Source organism: Rhodnius prolixus, unplaced genomic scaffold, assembly GCF_049639745.1.
Source record: "Rhodnius prolixus isolate KJV_2025 unplaced genomic scaffold, Rpr scaffold_9, whole genome shotgun sequence".
In the NCBI taxonomy this organism is placed as follows: Eukaryota; Metazoa; Arthropoda; class Insecta; order Hemiptera; family Reduviidae; genus Rhodnius; species Rhodnius prolixus.
The window spans coordinates 24,019,823-24,037,131 of record NW_027411604.1 but is presented as its reverse complement, the minus strand read 5'-3'; the positions used below and the strand labels follow the sequence as shown (position 1 = coordinate 24,037,131).

Sequence of the window (17,309 nt, the reverse complement as noted above, 5' to 3'; positions counted from 1 at the left end):
AAATAAAAACTTCCACCATTTTTTAGTCCATAAAGCTAAATATTAAATATTGATTATTAAGCTTCCAATTTTTCTATTCAGTAGAATAATGGCACGTTAAGAAAAATCCAACTGATCCTCTATCAAACTTTCAACTAAAGAAGAAGCTAAATTAAGGATATTTTTGCCAAAAAAGTTTTGAATACGTCATTTCTTAAGGCTGTATGATTGGATGAAATAGCGTAAGCAACAAAAAACAGATGTCTTAATTAAAAGAGCCTAAAAACAGGTAATAGAAACAGATTCATAAAAGTTACAAAAGCTACTATTTACTGGGTATCAAAATTATAATTTTATTATATTTAACATCAAAATTTTCAGCAAAAACATTCAGGAATTTCTAAAATGAAGCAGTAATAAAAGAAATACGTTTAGGAGGCAAGAATGAACAAGGAAGCGGAAAGAATAAATGTTTCTGTTCAAGAAATGTTGATGAATATTTTCTCTAATGATTGTAAGGGACAATAAGAGAAATTAATATAAAACCAGAAGCCTACAAAGTATGATTATTTCTAGTTTCCAACTGAATTTTATACATTCTATTAATTGAAGTAACTTTAAATGTAATTGGTGCATATTTTAATTGCAATTATCTAGTGCTGGTAAATAAATCAAATTAAAATAAAGAGAGCACGGGAACTTCCTTTTTTAAAAGAGTTTAATTAATTCAAAAAAATGGCACTTACATGTTCTCGTTATAGTCTTGAAAAAAGAAAACAACATAAAACTGGATTTACAACAGATACTATTTCCTTACTTGATAGAGTTGTAATTACAGTAAAAGCTAAACGTGCAGTATACAAACACAATCATTTCACCAGCGCATAAAACTGTACTTATAATGGAACTTATGCGCTATCTGTAGGAAGGTTGTTGACATCTAGGAGTTGTCAATTCGTGCTCTGAACATTATGTGACAAATCTGCTGTTAGCAGACTGAACATTATTGGCAAGAAAAACCTGAGTAATTTTTTCTATTTGGAAAAAGTGGAAGTGGGCTGAGACGGACATGGTTGGTCATCTGTGCCAATAAGAACCAAGTACTTAGGGGACCTTGGATTCACTATATTCGCACTTGTGAGGCCAAGAGACCGGCTGTTTAGTTTGTATTTGAACCTGTAGGCGTCCTCGACGCCTACGCTAAGTGTACAGTTATTGCAAATAGTGGCTGCAATAAGTTATTAATCTTACTTTTAACAAGACACTTTCGCCATTCACCTCAAAATCAATCTTATCTTTTTTACATTGAACACACAGAAATGCTACGTTTACTGATCGGCAAGGCTTCTGTAATCCAGTCTTCTTTAATAACAATCCTCTTCCTTGTGATGCTCTACCTTGGGCTATTCATTAGATAAACGCCTTACTTGGCACCCACGTACTAGACTTAAAAGATAAGCAATGCCAGAACGTGCGAAACTTCTCTACTTACTGCTTTGGATGTCCGCCTACAGAACTCGAAACGATTAATATTCAATACTATCCTCAAACCTATGTGGACTGACGGACTAGGGCTGTGGGGTTCAGTCAAACCTACAAACTATACAGACTTTTCAATCAAAAACTACTCCGACAGATAGCTGACGCTCCTATCTACGTGGCGAACCTTACTCTTCAATCCGCAGCAGTAATGGTGAACTTACAATGGTAGACTACGGCCAAAATCTTAATGACGAGAGAGAAGAATGGTACAAAACAAAACAAAAAAGATACCAAGTTTTTGAGCTGTCTTCCACTTTTAATTCTTGAGATATTCTATCAAAACCACTGGTAAACACGAGTACGTTCTCTTAAAATAAAATTTTGTTAAATTCTCTTCATTGTTTTAAGACCTGACTGCAGTACATTACTCTGAAATGCCATTTATGTAGGAAATCTGGGATTTTTAATAATAATAATAATAATAATAAACTTTATTGCTTATAAGGGAATTCCTTGTAGCAAGGAGTAGGGTACAATTTCAAATAACATATAACATAATTTGTTTAAAACAAAATACAAAATTAATTGAACTCAAAATTAGTTATACAAAGCCAATTTAAATATTACCAGACGAAACTAGATTGAACATAATTTTAATATTTTAAATAATAATACAAATACTTTAATTAAATAATATTTAAATCAAATATTTCAATTTTTTAAATTTAGTAGCAATTCAATAAACCCAACATAACCTGTAGTCAATTAAGAGGTACAGTGAAAAATAGTCTGCCTCAGTCAACCCCCAAACGGAAAATCTAGCCAGAGGGCAGCTCCCAAAGTCAAAAGACACTCCACAACAGCGGCGCCAAGAAAGCAAGATCGTTCGCACCCAACGAATAACCAAAAATTAAAAAATATAGAACATAAAAATAACTTCATTCGTCGAGCGCGAAGGACCTCAGCCTCACGACGCTCGCAATGTAACAGAAGATGTCATTCAACTTCCGAAGACTGTCCACCTGCAAAACATCAATTAGTGTATTACAATCAACTTCGCCTTGGATGTATTTGGATAGGTAATGGCTCCTGACAGGTGCATAAATAGGGCATTTCAAGAGGATGTGTTCTAACGTCTCCAGCTCATGGTTACAGACAGTGCACAATAATGTGGCATCGATGAAGTAAGAATGACCATTTATATAAAAATGTATTCTCTCAGTCCCGCTTAGTCGTAACTGCAAGATCACCCTAATTTTTTGAATGGGGCCATTTAATTTAAGATAATATTCCCCGGCACCCAGGTTACTAACGTGTCTGAAGACCGGATTAAAATTGGAATTGCACACTTTCTCAATGTCACTTGAGATGCTATTCGCAGCCCATCGCTCTACCAAAGCCTCCGACTCGGCATGAGATACTTTCTGTCTCTCCCAGACATCATCCGCTCCTATTCTACTAAACATGAAGTGTAATTGTGTAACCCAATTAAAGTCCACCTTATTATCTTTTAACGACTCCATATCTTTCAGTTTTAGGTACAAATCTGGGATTTTTACTTCCCTAAGAATCTCAAAAATCCATTTTCGAAGAAAAATATTACTCTCAAGACGTTTGAAATTTTTTTTAAAAAACCTCAAAAGGAATTTTTGAGATAATTGCAACAAATACAATGAGAAGTTAAGTTGCTTTTTCACCAGTAGAGGTGGTAAATTGAAAATTAAGTATCAGATGATAAAAACACTAATTTTTTGGTTATTACAAAGAACTCAATTCAATGTAAAACAAATTTTGCCAGAATAAGTGATCTACTAGCTAGAGCACCAGTATAACAACAGAAAGAGACACCAATCTGTTCGGAGTGTTCACGAAGACAGATTGCCGATTAGTAGAAGCATAAAAAGAAGTACCTTACTTAGATGTTTATAAAATAGAAAGTCTACAGGGGACGTCCGTTAGCCAAGTGAGTCACCCGACTGGCCAGGCAAAACAAGTCTTGTCAGTTGAAAAGACAATGTCCTTGTCTGAACACAACATTATTGTGTGCCCACGCTACTTACACATAGCTAAATTTTATATATACATGATCCACGTATGATTATATTTACTAAAATAGATAACGGATTCCCAATTCTGGTAACATGTAATCAATCACGTGTATTATAATAACACAAATTATCATATGTTTTTTTTAAAAAAAAGGGCAGGTTATAGTTTTATCGTGACACTGCATAATTAATTAGTAGACTGCATTTAGGTGAGGAGAAACCAAATCTTAAAACTAGCTTTCTTTTATGGTAGAGTGAGATTTTTAGGTACTTTGATACCTAAATTCCTTATTCCAGAAATTTTCTATTTATTAAAACGTTTCGAGCGTCCATTTTAAATTCTAAAAGATGAAAAAGCAGAGATTACAAAGGTTTTTAATGGTTATTCGAGTAATCCTCATCTAATATGGGTTAAATCATGCCTGCACACCAATATCAAGGAATTAATTGTCATTATTTTAATTGAATCAATATTATAATTTATATAATCAAAACATAATCTGTAGAAAGGTTTTCAATTTTAAACTTACAGGCAAAAGGAATAACCTTAATTTTAATTAAAAAAGAATTACCTAAATTCTATTCTCATTCATCTGTTTTAGAATTTAAAAACTTATACTGATATACTTGTAGAAAAATTATTATTGTAGATCTGGGCGCCACGGTAGCCGAGCGGTTAGAGGCGAGACCTGCGAAGCTAATACGTATTGTGGTACTGGGTTCGATTCTCGGTCTTACGCCTTGGATTTTATTTAATGATTAATAAAAGGAATTTACAGTAAAGTATGTTTGCTAGTTGCCTCCGTCCACGACACCTAATTGGTAGTTAGACGTTAAGCCCTGTCAGAAAAAATAGGCGATTACTTTACTTTACTTCAACAATTGAAGTAAATTCAAGTGCAATTCCTTCAACTTTCTTAACAGCGGAAAATTGTTAGTGATTTTTCTCGACGTCTCTTTCACTGACTTTCATCGTTCCTTTAGAACAGAAAATTGGGAGATGTGTTAAGGGAATTACTTTTAAAATTACTATAGGGAAGGAAATCCAGGGGTGAAGCACTGCCCAACTTGATTTCTCCCTTAACCCTTAAAGTTGAAGAATAGTTGTAAACATTTATAATCCTTACTTAAAGCTATAAACTTCGTCCTCGCAGAGTAACAATGTCTTCAGTGTGTTCTCTCTGTACAAACATGAATAACCTTCCCTACCTTTTTTTCCTCCTGTTGTGGACATTGAATGGATTCGTAATTGAATCTTTCTTAGTGTCCATGGAATACATAAATAAAAAATGAAATAGACAATAAACTTAGGGAGTTACATCAACATCTGTTAATAAAACGGACACTGCACGGATTTATAATTCATACACTATTCTCCTCTTTCTGTATTTGCTTTACCAAACCAGAACAAATAGACAACTACCTTCCTTTTTTGTCTTATTCCGTGTACAAAAAATTTAGGGATGCTCTTAGTTGGATCGACAGGAATTAATTCATGCAATACTAAGTATAGATTAATAACCTTTAATTAATATAACACTAACTCTCAGTGAAGCTGGCAGCTTGTACGTATAACTATGCTATAATTCTTTATCTTTGAATGTTTTAACATCCGCAGTCCGGCGAAAGTGGGAGAAAAACATTCCGTGTTCCAGCTTCGGTCAGAAACAAAAACTAATGTTATAAAGAATGTTATTTATTAAATCTTATATTTGTAAAGCTACAACTATTTTTTACTGAGACAACTGCTTTTAACTAAATAAATTTTATATATGTACGTGATTAGAGCGTTTTTTCTGATAGATTAAGCGTTGAATATTATCAAATCGATTTCTTCGTTTGCATTTTTATTTCAGCTGATTTAGAAATAGAAAAATATACAAACTACCGACAATTTGATAAGCTGCAACTCAAATATTGGATAACATTTTTTTTAAACCGCATTGAAACGAGAACAACCGTTTTTTTCGACCGCTAGGTAGCCCGTAAGCAATTTTTTATTTGGACACACATAAGCCAGTTTGGTGACTTTTGACATTGAGCGTGAGCTACACTGTCTACGGGTACGTTCACAACGGAGCTGTGAGCATAGATGATAGCGGAGATGATAGCAGTGATGCATCAGCGCTTATAGAATAACCTAGTACATTCTTATGTGAGCGAAGCTTCGACTAGTGACACATACGCGCTGCTATAAACGAGCATAGATGATAGAATTGAATTTTTCATTTTTCTGCTAGCTGAACTCCAGTATCGGAGCTTCAAAATGGAGGTAGAAAAATTAATTAGTGCTGTCTTTACTCATTATTTTTGGTTATTATTTTATTATTTACTTTTAAACAATATTTTGTTTTTTAAATCGTGCTTACATTTATTTTTATGTGTATTTATTTGTTTTTCCTCAATATAACCTTACCTCAGAGTTATCACTAATTTTTCTTCTATGGTTATAGGATTTCCATGACAATTTTTCCTACGTTTTCTTAATTTTGACCTTATTTTTTCTAAAATTTAGTCAAATGTGGTTGGACCCATCCTCACATATTCAAAAAAACGATCCGGATAATTTCTAAGTTCCTTATATAAATAGTGAAATTCGCCGAAAGTACTTCGTTTTTTTATTTATGGGATGTACATGATATTTTCTAAAGCGTTTTTTCTTTAAAATATACCATTTCGTTGCTGGTGAACATAAAAACTCTTCTTCACTACTCGACATGTTGCAAGTATCACAGCTCCGTTGTGCACACTAATCAGCGATTATATTTTACTCTATCAGTTATCATCTCTGCTATCATCTATACTCACAGCTCCGTTGTAAACGTACCCTAAGACGGTCTCTAGTAGCGCTGATCTCTATCCTCGTAGCAAAAGCAGGCTCCAGTATACTCAGGAGCAAGTTTTCGCGGCCGGGCTACTAATTCTTGTTAGCTGGTTGGAGATGACAACTATAATTTGTAACTTCACTTAAAGTTATTTCATATGAAGAAAGAGACGATCTCCCAGAACAAAAAATACCTAACTAATTACAAAAATCTTTAGATTTTATTCGAGCGGCAGAAATATCGTGTAAAATATTTCAAGGTACACACCAAAATGTTAGTAATTAATGTGAAAATAAAATTTTTTTGTACATTTGTCAGCCAAGGAGACCAAGTACATTATTAACTTCTATTAAATCTAATTTATTACACAAAATAATATACCTACATGTGTAATAATCAAAACCACTTGACACAGATCTAAAAATGTACAATTAAAAAAAAATAAAGTACATAATTTAATTTTAAATAAGAGATAATCAGATGCCTCGGAAATGAATTGTTCGAAAAACAACAAGCAGTGAATTGTAGCAAATTAAAGATAACAAGATTTTTAAAGCTGAAAATTTTTGTTTATCGCAGTAAAACAAGCATATAAAAGCTCTGCTTATTAAAAGATTTTACATCTATAAGTTACAAAAAAACGCAAGTTTTGCATAAACCTTTCTTTAACTACTCAAGTGCGAACAAAAGCGCATATTGTACGATCACAAAAGAATAGATATACTTGGACATCTGGAGAAATAAAACTGTATTTCATCTAAAGAGTTGCTTGTTTTTGTTTTTGTTGCTTGTGTTTGTTAGGTTTTAACAATCTAACTTCTAATCTAATCTGGAATCAGAATCCATAGCAAAAACACTAATCCGAAGTCTATAGAAAAGACTATAATTATCGGAAGTGTAGAAAAAAAACAATCGTTAGGGATTTCAGCTGGAAATTATGGCCCCATCTACGGACTTCCTCTGTAAAAAGACCAAGAGAAAGTAAAAAATTTCAGCAGAATGGATGTACAGGTGAATAGACAAAATATCAGTGAGGTGTTTAATAATTCATACACGAAGTAAGCAATATCTTCTGTCCTTCCTTGTGCGTTGGTATATCCTGCTGTCATAGACAATCCGACCTCGTGAGTCTTGTACAAGACCTATCTGTCACAAGGTTATTAATCTATCAATCTATATACTTCATACAATCTTTTCCATATTGATTCCACAAAAGGCGACTCATGCTTAAGGATGGAGCCTTATTTTAGTTCAGTAATTAATATTCTCCAATAAATTAAGCATAAACAATATTTTTAAATTAATAGGTATTGTAAAATCAATTATAGAATATAACAAAAATTTAAGCATGTTACCTAATTTTGCATAAGAATGTGAATTCAGAAGTTGCTCTTCACTTCTAATAGCTCTGTAACAGATAAGACAAGAATGGATAAGTATTAATTAACTCGAAATTAACACCAATAATTGAATGGAGAGATTTACTCGTTACAATATTTTATTTTCTTATATGTACTCGTATTTCCACTCACGAAATGAAAATTCTCTATTAAATTTTTGAAAAGGGATTGAAAACAAAAGATAAAAAGATCCGATCTGTTAATGAAAGACATTCGTGAAAAAAAGAGAGTGCATTCTAGGAAGGACAAGCTAGAAAATTAGTGAGAATCTTGCATTAAATCTTCGGAATAGTACGCTCGTTACAAAATTTTGAAAAAAATGTGTCTGAAAATTGTAGAAGCCATTGTTTTCTTTCAGTAGTTGCTGGAAAATATTTATGGAATTCGACGTTGATCATTTCCACTCGTTCTTAGATCTGAAGGAGGAAGCTTCAGACATTGTTGCTTGAGGCTTCCAGTTCTTTTGACGAAGCAGAAAGCTGCTTGGCTTAGTCAACGTGACGCAAAGGGCTCACGGTGTAGAGATGCAAGATATTATATTTGAAGAGTTCAAAGTAGATTAGATTAGATTCTAACTAGGCACCCGTATGGATCTATTGTGGCTCTTAATTCTTGAGAGCGGCTCCTGGGTGTAGCTCAAAGGCCTTGGTTTTTCCTCCCCGAGGAGTAACATCCCTATCCAGACAAGCCCCCTCGCACTGATACAACACGTGCAGTGCCGTTTCCTCTTCTTCCTTCACCTGACAGAACCTACAAAGGCTATCATCTGCCAGGCCCATGCGATGCATGTGTTTTCTGTGCCTGCAAATGACCAGTTAATAGGCCTACAATTATTCTGATAACCACACGGCTTTGACGGAGAGTTCAAAGTAAAGTGTGGCTTGAGGTAAGAGCATATCTTACGCATCAATCTTGTTCAACTTGGGGCTTGGCGTGTGCAGTAAGAAGTGCCATGAGGTCAAATACTGGTGGAACAATTTTTTTAAAAAAGCAGATCGGTAGCTAATTGGAAACTGCTACCTCCAAATTTACTTTGTTACTGAAAGATGATAGTAACTTGGGTATCATTTTGCAGGAGTAAATATGGAGTCTTGGACGTAAACAAAACATTTAATTAGTGACTCCACAGACTCCAGTACTTCTTCAATAAAGAGATGTACCTTTTTTTTTTTTTTTGAAACGGATGACGCACACAAATCTTAGAATTAGAAAATTTTTGACTAAAATAAACAAGATGTAGGTCGTAAATAGAAGAAACGGAGAAGCTAATTGGTTAATTACAGAGTAGACCAAACAGTTGCCGAGTCAAAGAAAAACATTAAAATAAAAATATGGTGAGTGTAAATTGCCTGTATGGATGATTATTATGTCTGCCATCATCATATAGACCAAAGTAATTATCTCTTTGAGATCAAAATGATGATAGTAGGAACCCATTTTATCCACCTATTCAGAGGAAAATAAAACAAAATTTGAAAAACTATATTACTGTAACTGCGCTGCCAACTACTATAGTGTACGTGGGAGATCCATCTATACCTTGACATTTGACCCAAAAAGAATATTAACGTTATTAATAGACCTTACAATGAGCGATCTCCTCTATTAGACAGGCTAGTATTACTGTGACAGTATGATAATCAAAATACCTACTCTTTAATTAACATTCGTCCATTTATAGTTCATTTCAAATAAATATGTAAAAGGCCCTTTAATTTAGAAAGTTGACTTCACAAAATTTTGTGAAAAATATTATTTTTTTTACAAAATAGAGCAATCTATTAAAAAATCTATAGCGAACATTCCATTCGACTGTTACAAGCGCTGTACCTAGACCTCTGGGCTAAGTTTTTATGAAAAAACAGAACCTATTTGGATTTTTCCAACAAATTTAGTAGTTCTAGATATCACAGAATGGTTGCGCTAGGGTGTTTTTGTAAATATATCGATAACTACTCATTTCTGGAAGCTCTAATATTATATTCGATTTATTATGACAGCATCATTGGAGAAAACAAATCAAAAGTTAATATATATTTTTTCTTTGCAGTTTTAGCTGATGATTTTCTGAAACTTTTTCTACTTTATTACATAAAACAGTAATCATTGAACCTTTTATAAACCATCTTTCCAGTTAGATTAGCATTTTAAAAGAGGATTTTAAATTTAAAAATACCTAGTTCTACACTCAACCTACATAACAAAAGACTCCTGTACCTACTGTTACTGCGACCTATTTGGTCATACGGCATCGAAGTGTGGGGATCGACTAAGCGATCCAACTCTCTACGCCTCCAGAAATTACAGTCAAAAATACTTCGAAAACTAAAGGGTCAAGTAAGACCATTTTATGCAGCAAAAACAGATTAATTTATATATAGTAGATAAAAACAAAGAGTTTTAATGGAAATATAAAGTGATTCCTCTATGTCTGTATAGTGAAACTATGAACACACGTAGCTCTAAAAAAAAATGACGGCTAACGAAGACTTATTAACGAAGATTGGGAACGTGTTGGACAATAAATTAGAGATGCGATTAGTTAATGTACGAGGGTCGTTTGAAAAGTCCGTGCAAAAATAAAAACTACTTAATTTTTTGGGGTAAACCTTTTTTATTTTTCAACATAGTCTCCTTTTAGGCTTATACACTTCGTCCAACGCTGCTCTAGTTTGTTGATCCCTTCAGAATAATAGGATTTGCCCAAGTCTGAAAAATAGCAATTCGTTTCTGCAATCACCTGCTCGTTTGAATAAAATCTTTTTCCCGCCAGCCATTTCTTCATATTGGGGAACAAATAGTAGTCCGAGGGAGCCAAGTCAGGAGAATAGGGGGGGATGTGAAACGAGTTGGAACCCTATTTCCATTAATTTTGCGACCACAACTGCTGGGGTGTGAGCTGGCGGGTTGTCGTGATGGAAAAGGACTTTTTTGTGGGCCAATCGTGGGCGTTTTTCTTGCAGCTCGGTTTTCAAACGGTCCAATAACGATGAATAATATACGCCTGTAATAGTTTTACCCTTTTCCAGATAGTCGATGAGGATTATTCCTTGCGAATCCCAAAAGACAGTCGCCATAATCTTTCCGGCCGAAGGAACGGTCTTCGCCTTTTTTGGCGCAGATTCCCCCTTGGTAACCCATTGTTTAGATTGTTCTTTGTCTCAGGAGTGTAGTGATGTATCCATGTTTCATCCACAGTGACGAAACGACGCTTAAAGTCCTGCGGATTCTTCTGGAACAGCTGCAAACCGTCCTTGCAACACTTCAAACGATTTCGTTTTTGGTCAAGGGTGAGCAATCGCGGCACCCATCTTGCGGATAACTTTGTCATGTCCAAATGTTGATGCAAAATATTATGTACCCGTTCATTCGAGATGCCCACAGCACTAGCAATCTCACGCACCTTCACTCTTCTGTCATCCATCACCATATCATGGATTTTATCAATGATTTCTGGAGTAGTAACCTCAACAGGGCGTCCAGAACGTTCAGCGTCACTTGTGCCCATATGGCCACTCCGAAAATTTTGAAACCACTTATAAACTGTTCTAATCGAAGGTGCAGAGTCACCTTAATGTTTATCAAGCTTTTCTTTAGTCTCCTGAGGCGTTTTGCCTTTCATAAAGTAGTGTTTAATCAACACACGAAATTTTTTTTCGACCATTTTTTGAAAATCACTCGACTCCCTCGATTCAAACGAATGCCAAACACAAAGAAATAGACCGATCTGGCTGAAACTTGGTGTGTGTTCTTCCAAGAGATGCTACTAACTAAACATAACCTCGATACGCGCCAGTGGTGCTATCTCTCTGACTTTGCACGGACTTTTCAAACGACCCTCGTATGTACAAAGAGTGATATAGAGAGGATTGAGAATAACATGAGTGTATTTATTACAGTAATAAAATCATTAAAAAACCAAGTACAAAGCTTAAAAGAAGAGAATTGTAATTTACGTGAAAGAATTGATAATATGGAAATGTTAAATAGAAAAAATAACCTGATTTTCAAGGGAATTCCAAATACAGAAGAAACAAGTCCACAAAAGATGGTTGAAGAAATTTGTCAGAAAGTATAAGAAGTGGAAGAACCAGTTATGATTAGCAATGCGTTTATAATTGGAAATCAAGCTTCAAAAAGGAATATCATAAAGGCCGAATTTGCCCTTCAGACGAATGTTCTAACAAATTTTTAGAAACGTTAAAAAGCTCAAAGGAAGTGGTATCTCTATTCAAAATGATTTACCTTTGGTAATCAGATTGAGAAGAAATAAACTTCTTAACCATCAGAAGAGAGATGATACTTCGAAAACTTATTAACACTCCGTTCTATGTATCTAACCTCACTACCCATAATAACCACAAAATCCCTTTCATTAAAGATCTTGCTAAAACTCGTTTTCTTAAATTTCATTCCTCTACAGCAGCTAATCCTAACCCTCTAATCGAAAAACTATCTTCTTCTGCAATAGCAGGTGATCCTCCAAGAAGATTGAAGATGGCCACGCGATCTTACTCTGTCATAAGAGCATGAACATGTCCAAGATAATGGAGTGACACTGCTGGTTGTCTTTTCCACTCGAATATTTTCACGTGTTATTTTTTTAATCATGTACCACATTTGCTTGTTGCAACAATCGTTGCAGTTGTAAATTCAATAAAAGATTTTTTTGAAATACAAATTTTCCAAAATAATTTAATTCTAATTTGGATACCTAAACAGTTGACTAATATACATATTTAGTTTAACTTGTTCCGCTTGCTTACCTATCAGATATTCAAGAGTGAATGAACTTTTGGTTAATATCCAAATCTGGAATAAGTTATTTTTTCTCCGCCTTACTCCTTAAAAACCACTTTTTGTGGGTCTGACATTTATAAGTAGAGAATTCAAATAATATTTAAAGGAATTTTTCAATAATTAAAAGCCTATTTGAGTAATTATTATTGTTTATTTTCTTTTTAATTCAACGTCTTAAGTTATTAAGGCCTTTTCCATTCCCTGCCGGTGACTTCTCTTTCTCTAGTTACAGTCAATGGCCTATAATACGAGAGTCGTTTGAAAAGTCCGTGCAAAGTCAGAGAGATAGCACCACTGGCGCGTATCGAGGTTATGTTTAGTTAGTAGCATCTCTTGGAAGAACACACACCAAGTTTCAGCCAGATCGGTCTATTTCTTTGTGTTTGGCATTCGTTTGAATCGAGGAAGTCGAGTGATTTTCAAAAAATGGACGAAAAATAATTTCGTGTGTTGATTAAACACTACTTTATGAAAGGCAAAACGCCTCAGGAGACTAAAGAGAAGCTTGATAAACATTATGGTGACTCTGCACCTTCGATTAGAACAGTTTATAAGTGGTTTCAAAATTTTCGGAGTGGCCATATGGGCAAAAGTGACGCTGAACGTTCTGGACACCCTGTTGAGGTTATTACTCCAGAAATCATTGATAAAATCCATGATATGGTGATGGATTGCAGAAGAGTGAAGGTGCGTGAGATTGCTAGTGCTGTGGGCATCTCGAATGAACGGGTACATAATATTTTGCATCAACATTTGGACATGACAAAGCTATCCGCAAGATGGGTGCCGCGATTGCTCACGCTTGACCAAAAACGAAATCGTGTGAAGTGTTGTAAGGACGGTTTGCAGCTGTTCCAGAAGAATCCGCAGGACTTTAAGCGTCGTTTCGTCACTGTGGATGAAACATGGATACATCACTACACTTCTGAGACCAAAGAACAATCTAAACAATGGGTTACCAAGGGGGAATCTGCGCCAAAAAAGGCGAAGACCGTTCCTTCGGCCGGAAAGATTATGGCGACTGTCTTTTGGGATTCGCAAGGAATAATCCTCATCGACTATCTGGAAAAGGGTAAAACTATTATAGGTGCATATTATTCATCGTTATTGGACCGTTTGAAAACCGAGCTGCAAGAAAAACGCCCACGATTGGCCCACAAAACAGTCCTTTTCCATCACGACAACGCACCAGCTCACACTTCAGCAGTTGTGGTCGCAAAATTAATGGAAATAGGGTTCCAAATCGTTTCACATCCCCCCTATTCTCCAGACTTGGCTCCCTCGGACTACTATTTGTTCCCCAATATGAGGAAATGACTGGCGGGAAAAAGATTTTATTCAAACGAGGAGGTGATTGCAGAAACGAATGGCTATTTTTTAGACTTGGACAAATCCTATTATTCGGAAGGGATCAACAAATTAGAGCAGCGTTGGACGAAGTGTATAAGCCTAAAAGGAGACTATGTTGAAAAATAAAAAAGGTTTACCCCAAAAAATTAAGTAGTTTTTATTTTTGCACGGACTTTTCAAACGACCCTCGTAGGTCATATGAAGAATATTTATTATTATGGAAAGGCTGAACGGCATGAGACCAGAACCTAGTAGGCCCTGTTATCGACCCCCAGCCACAGATCTACCAACAGAACGAACCCCTTAAGAGGCCTCTAGTCTAGAAGTGGTTCACTGACATCCCACAATATGTCTCTTGAGTTCATCAGCAGTCCCATAAAAGTACACCTCTCTCAAATAAAATTAATCTTATTCCGCAGATACCCGCTAACTGATTAACTCAGTTATTCTTGGAGTTAAGCTGGCTGTTCCCTCAGTTTTTAGCTAATATTCCCTCAGGATCTTGCTATTTCACACTATTAACACTCCTGCCAAAAAAAAAAACCATTCTTATATCCTTATCGAATCTCCAATTTTAATCTTCATACAAAGGATACAATCTCTACAATCTAAAATACTTCGAACTACTGTACACGCTCCTTTTTATGTCTCCAACCTGACTATACACACTGACCTTAACATTCCTTTTGTCACACAAGTTGATAAAACAAGATACAAAAAACTCCACTTCAACCTGCAATCTCATATAAATCCTCTAGCTAAAAATCTTTCTTCTAGAACTCTTCCTGATAGCCCGGACAAGACACCTTAAGAGACAGTGGCCTCTTGATCTCCTCTCAAGTGAAGAGAGCGACTAATAGCCTAATATTTTGGAGTGTTACCACTGGATAACTTCTCCACTCGTATACCTCTGTAATTCATAGTTCTGTTATCACTGTTACTTATAGCGCCAACGCGCTGATTGTAGCAAAAATAAACGCAAAAAGCTCTTCATACCCACCATATTCTCATCCTTCTAACTTTTATATTCTTTCCCACAGGAACAGCAACCTCATCCAAGCCACCTTTGGAACTTCTTATAGGAACAGGATTGGTCACATCACTTCACTGCCCACCTCTTCCAACTCCAGCTAACGTTGTTCTAGTTCCTCTTGAATTCTTTTACGTATATCTATACCAAAATAATGATTCATTTTGGGAAGACAGGTTAAGGCATTATTTCTTGTACTAGTAATTACTCGTAGGTGATGCCTAACTCTGAAATAATGTTTTCATTCATTCTCTCTTTAATCTGGAGGAACTCTAAATTGATTTCAAACACTTCAATGAAGGAAGACAAAAGATTTCAATTCAAAGACAGTGATAGTAAAGAAATATAAATCTAATCGTCCCAAATTTTAGTTAATTATTTTCAAAAGATATGATTTATTAGCCGAATTATGCAGGAATTAGGAGCTCCATTCATATGCAAATTACATATTTAAATAAGTAGTATTAATTAAATATTCAAAACACTTGTTATACATATTTCAGAACGCTGTTACATTTTCTATTTATACTTTAGTTAATTGCAATGTTAATTACAATGATCAATCAACAGTTAAAGAAATTAATCAAGAACTTCCAATTTAATTTCAAATAAATCAAAGAAAAAGAAACAATTATTTGCATATTTTATTGTTGTTGAAACAGATATTTCTGTTCAGTGATTATATTAACGAGTGGAATTTATTACAAATAAATAATGCACATACCGGACCCAGTATTATGTCTTCTACGTTGCCTGTATCCTTATTTTAGTTAAGTAATATAGTTCGCATAAGAACCACATAACAAAATATCATTAATTTGTAAGTAGAGTATGATAATTATCTATACAAATTTGCAGGAATATTAGAATGAATTAAAAATTACAAATTGCATTGTAATCATTCATGAGTGTACTCTTTAAATTGTAAATGAATATTAGAACTTTAGACAAATTGTAAAAGAGGAATTCCTAATTCGATTTCGGATGGCTCTTATAGATGTATCTAACAAAATAGTAACGCTCGTGATGTACATCGTGCTTTAAGTGTCGACTGTAATCTCTCTGAATAAACGTACTGGATAAACCATTTTGTTCTTCAAAATGGTTTATTTTCATTATTTGGAATTGTTTTTCTTCCAATTCACATAGATTGGGTACTTCATAAGGTTTCTCCAAAGAATTTGTCTTGAAAGCTTCATTTAATTCACTATATTCAATGGATGGCAGAAACTTTGTTCAAGTTGGAAGTCACATTAGCTTTCTAGAACTTAATGACTCTAACGATGTACAAAAATCTGAAACCAGATTCATTTTAAAGGAAAATAGTTATTAAACCTCAATAGAAAACTGTGGATGAACTGTTTGCAAAAATAAATTTACTCCTTACACAAATTAAGATTTGAGATACGAACATTAGGGTGTTTCAAAAAAAATGATGTCTTTTAATTTTTAAAGAGCGCCGGGCGTAAAATCAAAGTACATTTAAAAACAAAATTGTTTCGTCCGTAGTAGACCAAAATCGATTAATATTTAGAGGTCGCTACCATTGATCAATTGTCATTGACCTCTAAATATTAATCGATTTTGCTCTACTACGGACGAAACTTTTTGTTTTTAAATGAACTTTGATTTTCTACCAGGCGCTCTTTAAAATTTAGAAGTCATCATTTTTTTGAAACATCCTAACGAACATGTATGAAAGATAACATAAAAATCGTCGCTAGAGATATGAAAATACATAAAAGTAACAATAATCCGAAGATCAGGGCGCATGTATTTTTAAGAACTTATAGGTTATATATTGTCAAATGAAAGTGTTAAATATGTGGATCACGATTTGAAAGGAACTCATGAAAGTTTGCATTTTGAATTATGGCAACAATAAAGAGAAAATCCACGCCCTGGAATAGCCATTTCAAACTATCTTATTTAATCTTTACATAATATCCATTGCGCTCATGTGGATCAACAACTTTTATTCAAAAGAACCATTTTAGCATCATATACGTTTGTTTTTTTTAAATAATTTTGGACTTACCGGAGTATGGCACCAACAATATGATTGAACTTTGATTGAAATGAAAAGAACTAATCTTTCAGTAGAAGTTGAGGGTACTCTAATTAAAGCATAATTGATTAAAGACAGAAATAAATACTAAGTACGTACAAAAGACAGAAGTAAGTACAAAAAAGTAGCAACAAAGAGTTTCTGTAATTTGCACTGCAGGCTTTATAAAATGTTGTAAATGTTATGCCTTAAAAAAATTGACAAAATAAATTATAAATACTTACAGATTAATTTTATTCCGAAGATATTTTATTAAAAGCTTATTTTAAATATTAAGAGATTATAAAATAGGAATTAAACAATGTAGAGGAGTGGACAGCTTTGCAC

The 17,309-nt window shown here is 34.3% G+C and overlaps 1 protein-coding gene and 1 long non-coding RNA gene across 3 annotated transcripts in view; one reads left to right on the top strand and one right to left on the bottom strand.

Annotated features, from left to right (window-relative positions):
• The window catches only part of corn (microtubule-binding protein cornetto), a 114,368-nt gene that overhangs the window by 57,405 nt on the left and 39,654 nt on the right, over positions 1-17,309 (bottom strand). Inside the window, exon 2 of one of the 2 annotated variants that reach the window (XM_074128852.1) lies at positions 7,690-7,742. The exons of the other annotated variant lie outside the window; for it this stretch is intronic. The gene's annotated coding sequence lies outside the window, so the exon portion shown is untranslated. The remainder of the gene's footprint in view (positions 1-7,689; positions 7,743-17,309) is intronic. 2 annotated transcript variants of the gene reach the window in all.
• LOC141454233 (uncharacterized) lies at positions 39-1,258 on the top strand. The gene is made up of 2 exons (XR_012458586.1): positions 39-268; positions 361-1,258. It is a non-coding gene; the product is annotated as an uncharacterized lncRNA (long non-coding RNA).